The sequence below is a fragment of the Pleurodeles waltl genome, chromosome 2_2 (assembly GCF_031143425.1).
Source record: "Pleurodeles waltl isolate 20211129_DDA chromosome 2_2, aPleWal1.hap1.20221129, whole genome shotgun sequence".
Taxonomy (NCBI): Eukaryota; Metazoa; Chordata; class Amphibia; order Caudata; family Salamandridae; genus Pleurodeles; species Pleurodeles waltl.
The window spans coordinates 14,890,556-14,906,254 of record NC_090439.1 but is presented as its reverse complement, the minus strand read 5'-3'; positions in this window follow the sequence as shown (position 1 = coordinate 14,906,254).

Sequence of the window (15,699 nt, the reverse complement as noted above, 5' to 3'; positions counted from 1 at the left end):
ACCTTTTTGCCCCGCCGCCTCGCACCTTTGACGTTCCGTTGTGGGCAAGGAGACCATTTCAGGTACCTACGGAAGGGGCCGAGGAGACTGCGGAGGTTTTTGGGGGAGTGCAGGTGGCACACCCACGATCATCATACTACCTGGCCGCACCACTACAGATCGGTGGTTTGAGCGGAGTTTTTGGCGTCTTGGAGCTACACCATATATGTTATTGCAGCTGGCGATCACGAGCATAGCGAATTTGCCGTATTTACTACCACCGCCTCTCCTTACTACGTTTAAAGAAATCTTATAGGACTGCACAAAGGCTGTGGGTGATAGATCGATGATACAGCGTAGCAAATTTGAGACTTTCAGACCCTCAGTTTAAAGAGCCGTAGAGGCCACGAGAGAGGTGTTGGTGGCTTGATACTGTAAGGACTGGGATCTAACGTTTGGAGGACAAAATTACAGCAAAAAAATTGAGATCTGGCTATCTGTTTTTTTTGGAGATCATGTTCAAAAACAAAATCTAATCCATTGCACAATAAAGTTTCAAATACCTTAGGCCCAAAGTGCCAAAATCAATTTCTTTCCCTATGGGATAAAGAGAAGGCTCCCCGTATTACTTCAAAGCCAGACTCTTTAGATCAAAAGGTTTTTTTTGTACCAGAAGAACCCCTTCCCAACTGTCCATGTCGCATGGAATCAGCCTCCGTGCATGTCAAAGCAGATTTCAATAAGAGCCTAGCTTTGTCTCACACATCTCCCTCTATTCGTGAGCCTTTGACTTTTTGCAACGTCTCTTCACCCTCTTCAGCTATAATTCCCCCACTAAATCATGACGTGAACAGTTTACCCTCTGCAAAGGAAACTTCTTCTCATGATCCTGGCACTGATGCACTTCTTTCAAGTACCAACCAAGAGAATCTTCCCGGGGACGTCACTCTCCCTGATCTATACTTGGAACTCATCCAAAGATATGGTTCTCATCAGGAAGCAACTTCTACCCCGCCATAACTTCTCCCTCTACCCAAGGGATTACAGCTTTTTAGTAGTACACCTTCAAACGATTCCTCTCTTTGTTCTCACCTTTCAACAACACCTGATCTGAGCCTAAACTTTAATCCCTTAAGTAATAATCTTGATCAAAATTATTTGGTCTCCTCTTCGCTCTCAAGTCTAGAGCGTCTCCTATCCTCTATTTTGAACCTTTTAGAAAAATTGGTTGGCGGGTCCGATTGTATTCTCGATTCCGTAATGGCCATTTAAAAAGAATTTCCAACTGGCAATAGAATACATCCTGGTTTCTGCATGCAGCACTGCACGGAATCACACTATTGTAAACAGTGAAACACCCGCTGGTATTGACTTTTGTTCCCAGGGTAGAGCACCGCAGGTGGGACAACTCCCCCAATCCTCATGCCAATTGAAAGTCCTGTTAACTCCATTAGATTTGTACTAAGAGACTTTAAAACAGAGACAGTCTTGGAATTGGTCTGGCAAAATTCAGAGACGGCTATGTTCCCAATCTTTTTTAAAGCTCTTTTATAGGCTAACATCTTAATTAGCACCTCGGATACTCCAGAGCAGCCCCAACACATAAAAAGAAAAAAAAGGCCTAAAAAATCAACCTGGAGACATCCTAAAAAAGGTCAGAGAAAGATACGTTTTTCTAAAGAACAATCTGGCCTTCAAGATTCTTAAATCCAGGAGGCCCCAGTTTCACATTCTTGCCTTGCACCTTCTGTCTCTTCGTCAACGTGCGAGCTCCATTCATCGATCGGTATTTCAGAAAAGGCCAACCAAATTTCAAATTGTAAGCCAACGACCTCTCCATCAACTAGGTTATCCTTGAACCCCCTTGCTCAAACCTTTGAAACCACCACTGGCCTTACACCGGCCCAGACCTGGCTGCAACCTGTTACTATAGGACAGGGCCTCTACCGTGTGGACAACTTAATATTAGATTTCATGCCTTTATTTGACAATGATCTCTTCTTTAACAGATCTCAATTGTTAAAATGTTTTTCTGACATTGAACCTCTTAGAATGATTGAAAGTAAGGATATACATTTGGTTTTCTTGAAGGTCGCAGATTCTGGTCTGTCGTCACGTGTATTGTTTTTCTCCATATTGACAGTTAACAAAATATTAATCAATTTGCAGTTTTTACAATGTAAAGGTATTGCTGTGGTTCCTGTTTTGAGCGAGATGGCTTTAAGGTTAACCAAGCGGTATCTCCAATTTTCTGATGGTGTGTGGAAACCTCTCCCCTTAGGCTCCCCTTTGGTTAAACAGGACTCAAACTCTCACACTTACCAGGATCTAAAAATTAACTTGGGGGCCTATGGTCGGGAAGTATTATTTAGGGATCCTCCCGTTTGTCCACCTCCTGATTTAAGCATCAATCCTCACTCTTGGTATTGGTTACCAGCAGTTTTGAGTAGTTCTACTACAACCTCTAGACCAATAGCACCACAAATCTAGCAATGAGCTTACCCTCGTATCGTGGAATGTGGCAGGTATAAAGTCTAAAGGGGAAAAAATTGACTTTCTGAACTCTTTCATTTCCAATATAATTTGTCTTCAAGAAACCTGGCTTATTGGGGAGCTTCAGCTTAAAAATTACTATTCCTTCTGCAGTAAGGCATCCCTCTCAACGAGAGGTCACGCAAAGGGGGGGGGGTCGCATGTTTGCTGTCAAATAGATTGTATTGGTTGCATGAATGCTTTAGGGATTCTAGAAATTTGTTTTTAGCAGTAACACTACACCGAACAGGAGTTGGAGACAAGGTAGTCTCCCTCACTTTGATTAACTCTTATATTCCGCCCGGTGTCCCTTTTAATAATCTCCTACGTAAGGTATTTTTTTACATTAAGGAACTTTGTGTCAGGGATCCAGAAACACAAATCATTATGGTAGGAGACCTAAATGGTAAGATTTCTAACCCGTGGCTTGTATTCTTCAGGGATGAGGAAAAGGAAGAAGCATTTAGGTTACCACCTTGCTTTTTCCCCCACAAAATAAAGGCTGATAAGCGTGGGAGGCTCTTTCTAGAGTATTTGAGAGAGAATGATTGTGTTATTGCTAATGGTAGACTTCCATCTGACTCCCCAGCCCATCTGACCCACAAATCGCCTGGCGGTGCTGCAGTCCTTGACTACGTGGTAAAAAGCTATCAGTCTTTCTTTATATTAAAGGATTTATTAGTAGTACAGACTACCCTTAGTGATCACAATATTTTGGTAGTATCTCTTGATCTGAAGGCTCAACGTACTGACTCATGGAGTCTAGCAGGGCAGCACCCCCAGTTAAGCGTTAAGAATGGTAGAACATATTGGTCCCTGAATAGTTGTAAGGGGCTTAAAGGAATTCTGGAAAGTACCCTGAATGACCTTAGTAGCTGAGTAGGGAACGAAATGGAGAGTTTCATTAGCTTTATGCAACTGGTTGCTTTAATTCCTAGTCAAAAGCCTCTGAATAAAAATATGCTAAAACCCCCCTCCCTTTTATTAGTAAACAGAGAAATAAATGTTCTAATCCGTAAACAGTATAGGGATCATACATCCATAAGGCAATCTCGGTTAGACATTCTAAAAAGAAGGAGGAGATTAAGAGCGCGCCTAAAAAAAGGACGCCACAGATAGATCCTGGTTTGCAATAAGAGAAGCAGCCTCTTCCGGCCATACCAGGCGGTTTTGGTCCTTGATTGCCGAATGGTGCGGTACTAGAACCAGGCCCCTCCCAATAGCTATCAGTGAGTTAAGCTGGTCAACTTTTCTATCCAATCTTTATGCCTCTAATGTGACTACCGTGGAAATCCCTCAAACCAGATCAGATTCCCCATACTCATATCCAACCCTAAAAGAAATTGAGGCTACAATAAAAGGAATGCGTAGTTCTGCAGCAATGGGACCAGATGAAATCCCAATATTGTGAATAAAACATGACATATCCTCCTGGTGCAAGATTTCATTCCCGGTGTTCCAGTATTGTTATGAAGTCAGGGAAGTCCCTCATTCTTGGAAGGGTAGCGTTATTGTCCCTTTGTATAAAAAAGGGGATCAAAACTGTCCTATGAATTATCACCAGATTGCACATTTGGATGCAGAATTTTTTTTGCTAAATTCCTGCTGTCACAGATTAATGATTGGGCAGAAAAGTGCAAAATGATTCCCTTAGAGTAGTCAGGTTTTAGGAGAAATCATGGCACAATTGACAACATTTCTATTTTGCAAGTAATTAATGAAAGGGGAGCAGATCTATGCAGCCTTCATAGACTTCTCCACAGCATTTGATAAGGTTGATTGTGTTCTGCTATGGGAGAAGCTTTTAAGACTAGGAATGCCTAGCATCCTCCTTGACCTCGTGGTTGCTCCTTACTCCTCCACCTGGTGCAGAGTTTTGCTTGGGGGTGAGCTAGGTCTATCTCATGTTATAGTAACTAAAAACAGCCTAAAACAAGGCTGTATGTTGGCTCCACCGTTATTTTCTCTGTATCTTTCAGACTTACCAGCACATTTAACTTCATGTGAGGGGTTTGCTCTTAAATTAGGAGGCAGATCCTTATGCTGTCTACTTTATGCAGATGACATAATGATTTTATATTGTACCCCAACAGGCTTAATAACAGGCTAAAAGCCCTTGAGCAATATACTGAAGCGCACTTTCTAAAGATAAATTACTCAAAAAGTAAAATGTTATGCTTTCACAGGAACAAAAAATGAAACTACAGCACTGCTAAAAAAATAATAATATTAGCTGGGCACAAAGTAAAATATACCATCAGTAGGAATTTCTTATACCCCATGGATCTTTTACAACTAGATCCATCTGCAATCTTTGCCCTCTCACCAGCACAACTTAAATTCACTCTCAGGAAAGCAACTAGGGCAGTGAGTTTCAGCCAGGATAGTCAGGCCTGTTTACATAGACAGAGTTTCCATTTAATAGCTGACTCTTTAAAGCCAGGGGTCACACATCGATACCTTATCTGGAACGTGCCTCATCGGGTGAGAAGATTCTGCCTCCTGCTGCGACAGGGTCAACGCCCGCTGAATACACTACAAGAAAAATGGTTTGGCTCTTCCGCCATTTCTAATTTATGCTATAACGGCGTTCAGGATTTGAAGCATGTTGTCTTAATTTGTTCGACCTTATTGCCTTATCGTCGTAAGTGGTTGCGCTCCATTTGTCTATCTCTTTCACTTAGATCTGCTTCTAATTTATCTCAAGCCTTATTCATTCCGCCTAATGAAATGTTTTGTGCTAGAGTTTTTAACTATTTTAAGTGTTTTTTAATTTTGTATTAATTTATTTCAATCCGTTTATCAAAGTTTAATTCCATTGTTATTTCTTATATTTCTTCTCGTATCTATGTTTTTCTTCTTATGTGAATCTCCATTGGAGTTCCGTAACATGGTAAACTTGAACTTGAGCTAGTTGGCTAAATTTTGGTTACTACACCTGGGGTCAGGTACGTACGTGGAGAAAATTAAATTGTACAAGCTTAAATCAGGTATTTCCAGACACTTTATATACCAGCAAGCATGTCCTTACCCATTACCTGTCAGTCAATGGGACATCCAGATCAACATCTCAGGCTCATCTGACACCGTGGTCAGGTTTAAGCTACTCAGATTTCAATGCCCTATACGTCAGAGGTATCAATTGGTGTCCCTCATCAATCTGTGAAATGCTTTCCAGTATAATTGTTGTGGGTGGGGCGTTGCAAAAATCCATCCATATTTGCCTTCCTGTTCCACCCGGTTTAGCATACTGGAGGAACTGTCCAGGGCCAACTCCAAATGTATGTTGTCTTCCTGAATGGTGATAAATGCGTACCCTAGCTGTAACCCACCAAGCAGTTGACAGCCCCATTCACGCAATCAGCAATCATCATGTCACTGTGAATGCAACTAAAGGGCTGCAAATCCCAGGTGTTTAAGTCCATAGCAAATGAAAGACGCCAAACAACCCTCTTAATTGTCCATTTCCATATTGAGTCAGTCTGTCAGACAATGCAATTCACTGGAGATTCTAAGCCATCCCCTCTTATCAATAGCACTGACAACAACTCTCCATTACACATGTCCCTCAGTAATAGCTTTTTTCAATTATCTCCTTCCACTAACCACTTAGCGGCGAGGTGAATGCAGGTCATGTAATATTACCATTCAGTGTTCTGTACCCCCAGGTTTCTCACTTCTGGATCCCTTTGAAGGGTTTCCAGCACAACCCTAGGATGCCCACCGCCCAGATTAGTGCTAGCAAAATACTGTTTAGCTGCTTAAGTACTTCAGACCTCAATGGGCAAAGAGCATTCTGGAGGTCATATAGACAGCACAGTAGCAACGTCACCTTAGGTAGCACCACCAGCCCCATAATGGACAATGGTAGCATGCACCAGAAGTGCACCGATGCACACAGCCCCTCTATCACCCATCCTAGGCTATAGGCATATTGACGATCAGCTGTAAGGGCAATCTTAACACCCAGATATCAGAAGGCATCAGTTTCCCACCATAGTCCTCAATCAGATAGTCTGTCCCTCTCCAGCCAAGTCAAACCCCAGGGGAAAAAGAAGGCTCTTGTGTTGAATAACCCAAAGCCCAGAGATCTCTCCAAAGCCCTCCAGCAGGTGCAGAAGGTGAGGCTGCGAAGTTCGGGGATCCCTCAGACAGAAGAGAGCATTATCAGAGTACAGGGACATTAAATGTGTTGTCTCCCTAGGTGCAATACGCTATCCATGCGAATCCCTCTTGATTTAGAGTGCTAATCAAGGCTAGCTTTAGGGTGGTGTGACTGGTGCAGCTGCACTGGGCGCTGACCTGGGGAGGGGAGTGTTGATCTCATGGGGGTGCAGTGCTTAGCAATCACTTACAGTTTTAAAACACATGCTGCACAGTTCCTTGTGCATTCAGCCTTCAGGTAACAATAAAAATGTCAAGATAACTCTTGTGATTAATTTTCCTGCTAGAGAGAAAGATCAGAGTTTTGTCTAGTGCCAGTTTTGACTAGCCATGTAGTAGCTCAGAGGTTTAATATGCATGCTGCAAAGAATGCATACAGTGCAGATCACAGAGCCGTATTTTTATGTAGGTAGCTGAGAGGATTACTGTTTTTGTCCCAGAGATCCTTTGTTACCACAGTTCGTAAGATACAACCCTAATATAGAATAGTGCCTGTTATGAACTGTCATCAAGGAGCTGCATGCGAACTTCAAAACTGTCATGTTTTCTTTTCTATTCCTAATGTTGCTAAAACGGGTTTGTTTGGGTAGATATATCAATCAATCAATCAAATTTATAGAGCACGCTACTCACCCGTGAGGGTCTCAAGGCGCTTGGGGGGGTCAAGGAGGGAGCAGGGAGGGTCACTGTTCGAACAACCATGTCTTTAGGTTCTTTCTGAAGAGCAGGAGGTCTTTGGTTTTGCAAAGGTTGGTGGGGAGGGAGTTCCAGGTTTTCGGGGTGAGGTAGGAGAAGGACCTGCCTCCTGTGGTGGTGCGTTGGATGCGGGGGACTGTGGCTAGGGCGAGGTCGGCTGATCGGAGGTTGAGTGTGGGAGTGTGGAAGTTTACTCTTTCGTTGAGGTAGGTTGGGCCGGTGTTGTGGAGGGATTTGTGTGCGTGGATGAGGATCTTGAATGTGATTCTCTTGTCTATGGGGAGCCGGTGAAGGGATTTGAGGTGTGGTGAGATTCGTTCATGGCGGGGGAGGCCAAGGACGAGGCGTGCGGCTGTGTTCTGGATTCTCTGGAGTTTGCGTTTGAGTTTGAGTGTGGTGACAGCATAGAGGGAGTTACCATAGTCTAGTATCCATTTGAAGGATTTTTTTAGAGTGCGGAGTGTGTGGAAGCAGGAGGAGGTAAGAGCATTGATTTGCTGTGTCATGGAGAGGGAGGGGTCCAGGATGATGCTGAGGTTGCGTGTGTGGTTTGCGGGTGTGGGTGCGGGGCCTAGGGTGGTGGGCCACCAGGAGTTGTCCCATGTGGTTTTGTTGGGGCCGAAGATGATGATCTCGGTTTTGTTGGAGTTAAGCTTGAGGTGGTTAGTTGTCATCCAGTTGGCAGTGTCAAGGAGAGCAGCGTGTAGGTTGGTTTTGGCGGTGGTGGGGTTGCGGGTGAGGGAGAGGATGAGTTGGGTGTCATCTGCGTAGGAGAGGCTAGAGATTCCGTGTGATCAGAGGATGTTGGCTAGGGGGATCATGTAAATGTTGAAGAGTGTGGGGCTGAGGGAGGACCCTTGGGGAACTCCACAGATGATCTTGGTAGCGGTGGAGTGGAAAGGTGGAAGGCGGACTCTCTGGGCCTGGTCGGTGAGGAAGGAGGTGAGCCAGTCTAAGGCTTTGTGGCGAATTCCTATGTTGTGGAGGCGTGTGCGGAGTGTGTGGTGGCAGACAGTATCAAAGGCTGCGGAGATGTCTAGGAGGATGAGTGTGACGGTCTCGCCTTTGTCGACTTTGGTCCTGATGTCGTCAGTGCTTGCGATGAGGGCGGTTTCCGTGCTGTGGTTCTTGTGGAACCCGGATTGTGAGGGGTCAAGAGTGTTATTTTCTGCGAGGAAGTGGGATAGGCGGGTGTTGACTAGTTTCTCTGCAATTTTGTCTGGGAAAGGGAGGAGGGAGATGGGGCGATAGTTGGAGAGGATCTCCGGGTCGCCTTTTTTTTTTTTAGGAGAGCAGTGATTTCCGCGTGCTTCCAGGGGTCTGGGTAGGTGGTGGAGTCGAAAAAGGAGTTGATTATGTTGCATAGTATGGGGGGCGATGGCTGGGCTGGCTTTGTTGTAGATGCGATGTGGACAGGGGTCAGAGGGGGATCCGGAGTGGATGGAGTTCATGTTTTTTTCGGTTTCTTTGTGTGTGTGGTGGGGCCTAGGTGGTGAGTGTGGTGGGGCGGTCATGAGTGGGGGTTGAGTTGGGTGAGCGAGGGGTGTGTGTGGTGGGTGTGAGTGGTTGTGGATGTCCAGGATTTTGAGGTGGAAGTGGTTGGAGAGGGTGTCACATAGGGGCTGTGTGAGGGGTCTGTGTTGCTGGCTTTGGGTTTGGCTAGTTCATTAATAATGGTGAAGAGTTCTTTGCTATTTTGAGAGTTGTTGTCAAGGCGTGTCTTGTAATGATCTCTTTTGGCAGTGCGTATGAGTTGGTGATGGGTGCGAATGGTGGTTTTGAGGGTGGAGAAGGTAGTTGTGGAGGGTTCTTGTCGCCATATTTTCTCCGCTTGGCGTCATTTGCGCTTGGAGTCTTGGAGTTCGGGGGTGAACCATGAGGCATCTTGATGTTGTGGGTGGCAATGTGTTTTTTGAGGGGGGCTAGTGTGTCTGCGCAGGTAGTGATCCATTTAGAGGTTGTGTGCTCCTGTGTTGGGGGTCATTGGTGTGGGGGTGGTTGTGAGCCAGTTGGGAGTTCAGGCGTTCTGTGGGGATCTTGTCCCACATGCGGTAGGGTGTGTTGTGTTGATGGTGGTGTGTGGGGGGTTGGTGAAGGAGAAGTGGACGCAGTGGTGGTCAGTCCAGAGGAGTTCGGTGGTGCGGGTGTAGGCTATGTGTTGGCTTGAGGTGAAGATTGCGTTGAGCGTGCGTCCTGCTGAGTGGGTGGGTGCGGTGACCAGTTGTTTGAGTCCGAGGTTGGTGAGGTTGTCTATGAGGGAGGTAGAGTTGTGGTCTTGTAGGTTCTCTAAGTGAAAGTTGAAATCACCGAGGAGGATGTAGTCGGTGGAGGTGAGGGCACGGGAGATGATGGTGTCGGCGATGGTGTCGCAGAAGGCGGGGCGTGGTCCTGGTGGTCTGTAGATTAGTGAACCTCTGAGGGTGGAGTTGTTGTTAATGTGGATCAGGAAGTGCATGTGTTCTGTGTTGTCGATAGTGTCTTGGGAGCTGGTGGTGACTTTGATGATACATTCTTATTAGTAAAGCCAGCCTTTACCAGTGCTATCAAACAAAGGGAATGTATGTGAGAGATGGGCTATGGTGGGATTAGGGCAACTTTTGCCCAGTGATAGTGAAGGAATCTGAAAAGGAGGTCATCGGGGTGCAAAAAAAAAACCATTTTGTTGCACCAGGTGCCACCAGCGCTAAAGCCGGCACTGGTACTACTGTCTCCAGTGCCAAAGTAAACAGGAGTGGGAACAATGGGCATCCGTGCCTTGTGCCTCATCCCACAGTCCAGGTTCCCAGCATCACACCACCCATTCGCAGGCAGACCGTGGATATGGATAACTTCCATCAGATAAGCCTAACCCAAGGTGTCAAGCACCTTCTCGAGGTATATTGCGACCTGTGTCAGTTCATCATCTTGGTCCAGCACTGAGTCCTAAACATGAGTGAGTTTCCTCATGTTCATGACAGTACTTAATGAACCTACATTGATCTTCATGCACCAACCCTCTTATCACCAATTGCAATCTACTAGTCAACACCTTACAGAGAACTTTGCTGTCTGTTTGATCATAGTTAAAGGTCTATAAGAGGCCATGTTCACTGCTTCTCTGTCCGGATCGGAAGCCATGCAGATCATGCCCTCTCTCATGGTCGTTGGAAGAGAACCCACCTGTACCTCAGTGTACACCTCCAGGAGCTTGTCTATAAGCAAATGCAGAAAGGCTAGATGATATTCTGTCGGGTAGCCATCCTCTGGGCATTGACCACAGGGCCTCCCTGGTCTCCTCCAGGGTAGGAGAAGCCTCAAGTTCCTCAAAGAAGGCCTTCTGAACCCTATGGACACTTACATGCAACACATATTGCTGAATACTGACCGGGTCACCAACAGGCTCTTCCTCTTACTTCATTTATGACCCTTTCTGTAATTGAGCTGTTCTGGCTGGACATTCCAGGCAGCACACCAGTGACATCTCTGTCTCCCTCCACAGAATCCAAGCGAGCAGTCAGCTAGGCCTCTCCCCCCATGCAGCCCTTGGCGGTAAGTTTTAAGGGTGTATTTATCCAATCTGTCCCATGCATCTCCAACACGATGCTGTGAGCCCAACCGCTGCCAACGAGCATTCAGAGAGGTCCACTCTCGTCGCTGTGCCTCTACAAGTCTTCCCTCCCAATATGACAGATCATCCTGGAATTGCCTGTTATCCCATAAACCATTATCTCTCAGGCACAGTCTTCATTTTAAAGATTCTAGCACCTCTATGACCGAATAGAACCGTGTCTGCCCATGCAAATCTGGCTAGCACAACAACCTAGAACAGTTCCCCAATGTGTATAATCTGGTAATCTGGTATCCCAACAGAAGAACAATCCCCTCTCCCGTTGTCATTTTAATCACAGTGAATTCATTCTGCCTCAGAAGCAGAGATTTTCCCCCATCCAACTCAAGGTCTAGAAACCTTCAGGGAGAGACAGTCAGCAGGGCAGGAACCCAACAGTATCCCCCTCCTTTGTAGCCTGAATAAAAGGTTGAAAGCTGCTCGAAAGGGCAGCTCATATACCGCACCAATAAAAGTGTCTGTCCATGTCTACCATGCATGTGTCCCTTTATTCTCATCTATATGATGGAATATCATATATTTCAATCAGGACTAGGCAGAAAGGTGCACACTGCAGTCATCAAGGATGAAGTCCACTGTCTGCCAAAGAGAAGTTTAGCGGCACAAATGGTTTCTCACCAATGGTGTAGCCACATGTGAGGCTCCTCTCGCATTATATGCCAGGCACTCCTCAGCCTTCAGCTGTAGCCAATCTCAAGCAATCCGGGGCACCTCTATAGGGCATCTGGCACAGGCCCTTTCTCCTCTCGCCGTCTATCACACACTGGTTGCTTAATAGAGAGCTTGTAGTGCTGCCAGCAGCGCGGCACAGCTGCTGCCTTGTCAGGGATCTCTTCCTCTGCAGGACGCAAACTGAGGTCCTCCTAGGCCTGGCGGCCTGCACCAATCCACCACAGGCCAAAACCTTGGCCCCGCCCATCGCTGTTAGGCCATCCGGCCACCATATCACCCACAGCTTCTCTCTGGCCAGAGGGATTAGAATGCAGACCTCACCTACAGACCAAAGGCAGCAGATGCACAATCACCGCTTCAGGCATCCGGCTGCCTGAGGAGCACTCCTAAGACCTGCATGCAGCAGCTCTAAGCCTCGAACCTTGCTCTTGGTCTCTGCTGCATGCCCGGGTGGTCTCAGTAAGTCAGCTACAAGTCAAGGTGTGGTATCAGCCCCATTGAGGTCAGAAATTAATATTGTGAGGGAGGATTATGCAGGATAACAATGGTGGAAGTAGGAGCTCCTCAGAAGCATGTCCTGGCCGCGATCTTGCTCAACCACACCATCACCTGTGGACATTGAAATTTATAGTGATTTAAGAACACCCCTTACTGTTATTGTGATACAGATTTTCACACTGGTACAGAATGGAACACCATCTGTCACTTCATCTTATTGATAACATCTATCTTGAAACATAGCCCAAGTGAGTCACAGAACATTAAAAACCCAATCATCAGACAGGCTATTGTAGCCAAAAGAGGTCTATTATGATATCTATTTCATATAGCTATTTGTATACCAATGGCTAATAATCCCTCTAGATGTTGCACATGTGCCAGTTCAAAGGCACTATACCATTGGTGGCTAGTTCTGCAGTGTGAATTAGACACTAATCTCACATTGGCCAGCATTGGGGCCTATCAATAGTATAAGGTAGGTAAATTTACATGTGAGTAAATCTACACATGTAACTTTACTCTTTTACTAGCCACCACTTCTGAGTGTAAAATTACTGCAAAGTGTAGACTTGCATTACTTCACCCCCCAAAACAGGGAGCTGAGCCAAATTTATGAGTGCAAAATTACTATTAGGAATGTTTCTCATGTTGTCAGACATCTCTGCCACCATGGCAGAGATTGCTCTATGGTAAATTGTAGGGACATTTTTTAAAAATATATAAAACATAAAAAATTGTGAACATATTTTTATGATAAACATTATTGTAAATTAATTTAATGTGTTTATTTTAAATGTAGAAGAAAATAATTAAAATACTAAAGCATTTTTAACTTTAGCAAGCAATATTTCCTATGGGTTCTAATGTAAGTACATGTCTCCATTATCTCCTTTTAGAAGGTGTTGCAATAACAGTAGTTGACCAAGGGTGTTACTGGGCTTACTCAAGCTCTGAGCTGGAGTACATTTGTGACTGTATTGGGACTTGTATGGTTTTAGTAGTTTTAGAAGTGCATTTTGTGTACAGGAATGGGCTGACTCTTGTTTGGGTGAGTGGAAGTCCCTTCATAACCCGCCCCTTAGCCCTTGCTAAGCCCCTCCTTCCTCTTTCCTCCTCCCTAACCACATACCTTTTTGCCCTAAATATTCCCCATTTTCTAGGCCCTCTCACCCCTCCTCGTTTACTACTAAATCAGAGACTTAAGTGTGCAGGGAAATTCAGAATCAGGGCAGAGATCTCCACACAGAAAACACAGGAGAAGCTGTGTCAGAATACTCCTCATGTAAGTTTGGGAATAAATGTTTGCAGTACTTAAGTGGTACTACTACAATAGTACTAACCATACTACAAAATGCGGTTGGTGAATAGGACCTATCATCTTTTAGAAAGATGCATGAGTCATTCTCTGAATACTATACATTTTTGAAAAAAGAAACCATCTGAATTAGTACTGCAGATTTGATCTTAACCAGTATATAGGACCAAAACAGTGTTAAAGAAGGTATTTTACAATTTAACCTATATTCTGTATTTTTAGACACCAGACAAAGTAGGAAATCAATTACTTCACTGCAAAATGCATGGCTTCAAAATGTATAACTATGTCAGTAGTCACATGTAACACAGATCATAATGCCCTTGTGTTTCTGCATATATAAGTTCCCAAAGATGCTGTCAAATAATTGGAATAATAAACACCATCAGAGAGATCTCAATACTATAATGGGACCAAGGTCACCCACTCCAACTTTTCATACAAACTTAGAATATGGGTTTAGAAAAACATATTTGCTTGCAAAATGGCAGCCCTGGCCTGTGCATTACCTCTTTATCTGATTTCAAAAACCTATTAATTGTCACTCATTTAAATTTAACATTGTGATGTAACACAATAAAGTGTTTCACCTTAGAAGTTTCTCTCTGTTTCTTTGAATAATAAAATAATGGCCAACTCATCTTTAGAGGACCCTGTACCGGTACATCAGACACATGCCTGGTTGTATAGACTTATTATGAGGTGGGCTACATTATTGGAAAGGCAAAAGTTACACCATTTTCATTTTGATGGCAATTATACTACAGCACGTCATTATTGCCATTGCCAAAAGTCTACAGAAATAAAGTAAATCATAGAGTTATTCAACATGGTGCAAGCAAATTCTACAACTGTTTTTGTGATCTATATCTTAATGCCAGATGATGCCAAATACTTTGTCCATCCCCCAAAAAGTAAATTAGCTGTGTCTGATCTGTTTGTCTTGGGCACTCATCAGTGTCTCTGTTATAAAATTTGGGGCTGGTTCTTACAAAACCTATTCCTCATTTAAATGAAGGATCTCACCTGGCTGACCCTGGTAATAGTGTGTCTGACACATAGAAGTATGCTCTTGTCCTAGTTTGTCTCAAATGTTTCTCTCACAAGTATCTTCTGATTAACTTTTCTTGCAAGACCTTTCAGTAGTATTTCATGTGCACATCAAATCGATCATCAAACTGATGTACAATTTCTCCATAAACAGAAGAATTGTCCTAGAGGTAAACCATCCGCAGGGCCAATAGGTGGTTCATTGTTAAAATAGCAAAAGTTAATTTTTGTTTGTGGGCTTGGTATATTATTCTATTTACATAATTCCATGTTTATATTTAATCCACTTAATCCATAACTTAAAAAGGTAATTTGTTAACTTCTGGCCTATCTATATCCATTTCAGAAATGTTGTCATCCATTCATCTGATCCATCTCATATTATTTTTTTTAAAAGACAATTACGTAGCAGTTTCATCCCAGACTATTCTCGTTGAACAGAGCCACCACATTACAAATAAATTGTTTGTCAAAATACCCAATATAAAGGTTTGCAAGGTTTAGAACAAAAGTTGCATCCAATGTTCTTTAATCAGTAGGAAACAATCATACCTTAATAAGAAGTCATTGTTAATCTGGGTATCCACAATTAAGTCTATGGGAATTGCATTTAGGCATTGCTGTCTGTTCGGTGCCGGTATACATACATGTGTACACTGTCTTCGTGGTGCATATGTGTGCACCATTTTGATGCCTAGAGGTACCAAGATTTGTCTTTTTGGGCTCAATGTTAGTCAGTTTAACCTGGTTGAGCATAGTTGTGGTATCCTTTATAGAAGATGGTACATCCTTCATCAAAAGTCTCAGAAAATGATCATAATAATTAGATAGGTGTTTTGTGATGTACCCCATCCCAAAAACAAAATGTGACACATGGCTTCCAAGTTTCCCTGGCCCATGCCTGATGTTCATTTCCTGTGCATGTTCCTTCAAACTACAAGTAACAGATTGTAAAAAACTGAAACCTGGAATGGCAAAGAGCATCATACATAGAGCTGGTGAACTTGGTATCTAGGTAGGTCAACAAATGTTAGGTGAAATATCAATCACCTTTCTATTTTCCATAAAGCATACATTGTCATATATGGTAATTAATGTATGCTTTTAAATTAATTTATAATATAATTTTTAAAAAGATTTTTTACACCCATCCTCCAACCACCACAAAGGGACCCTGGTGCAT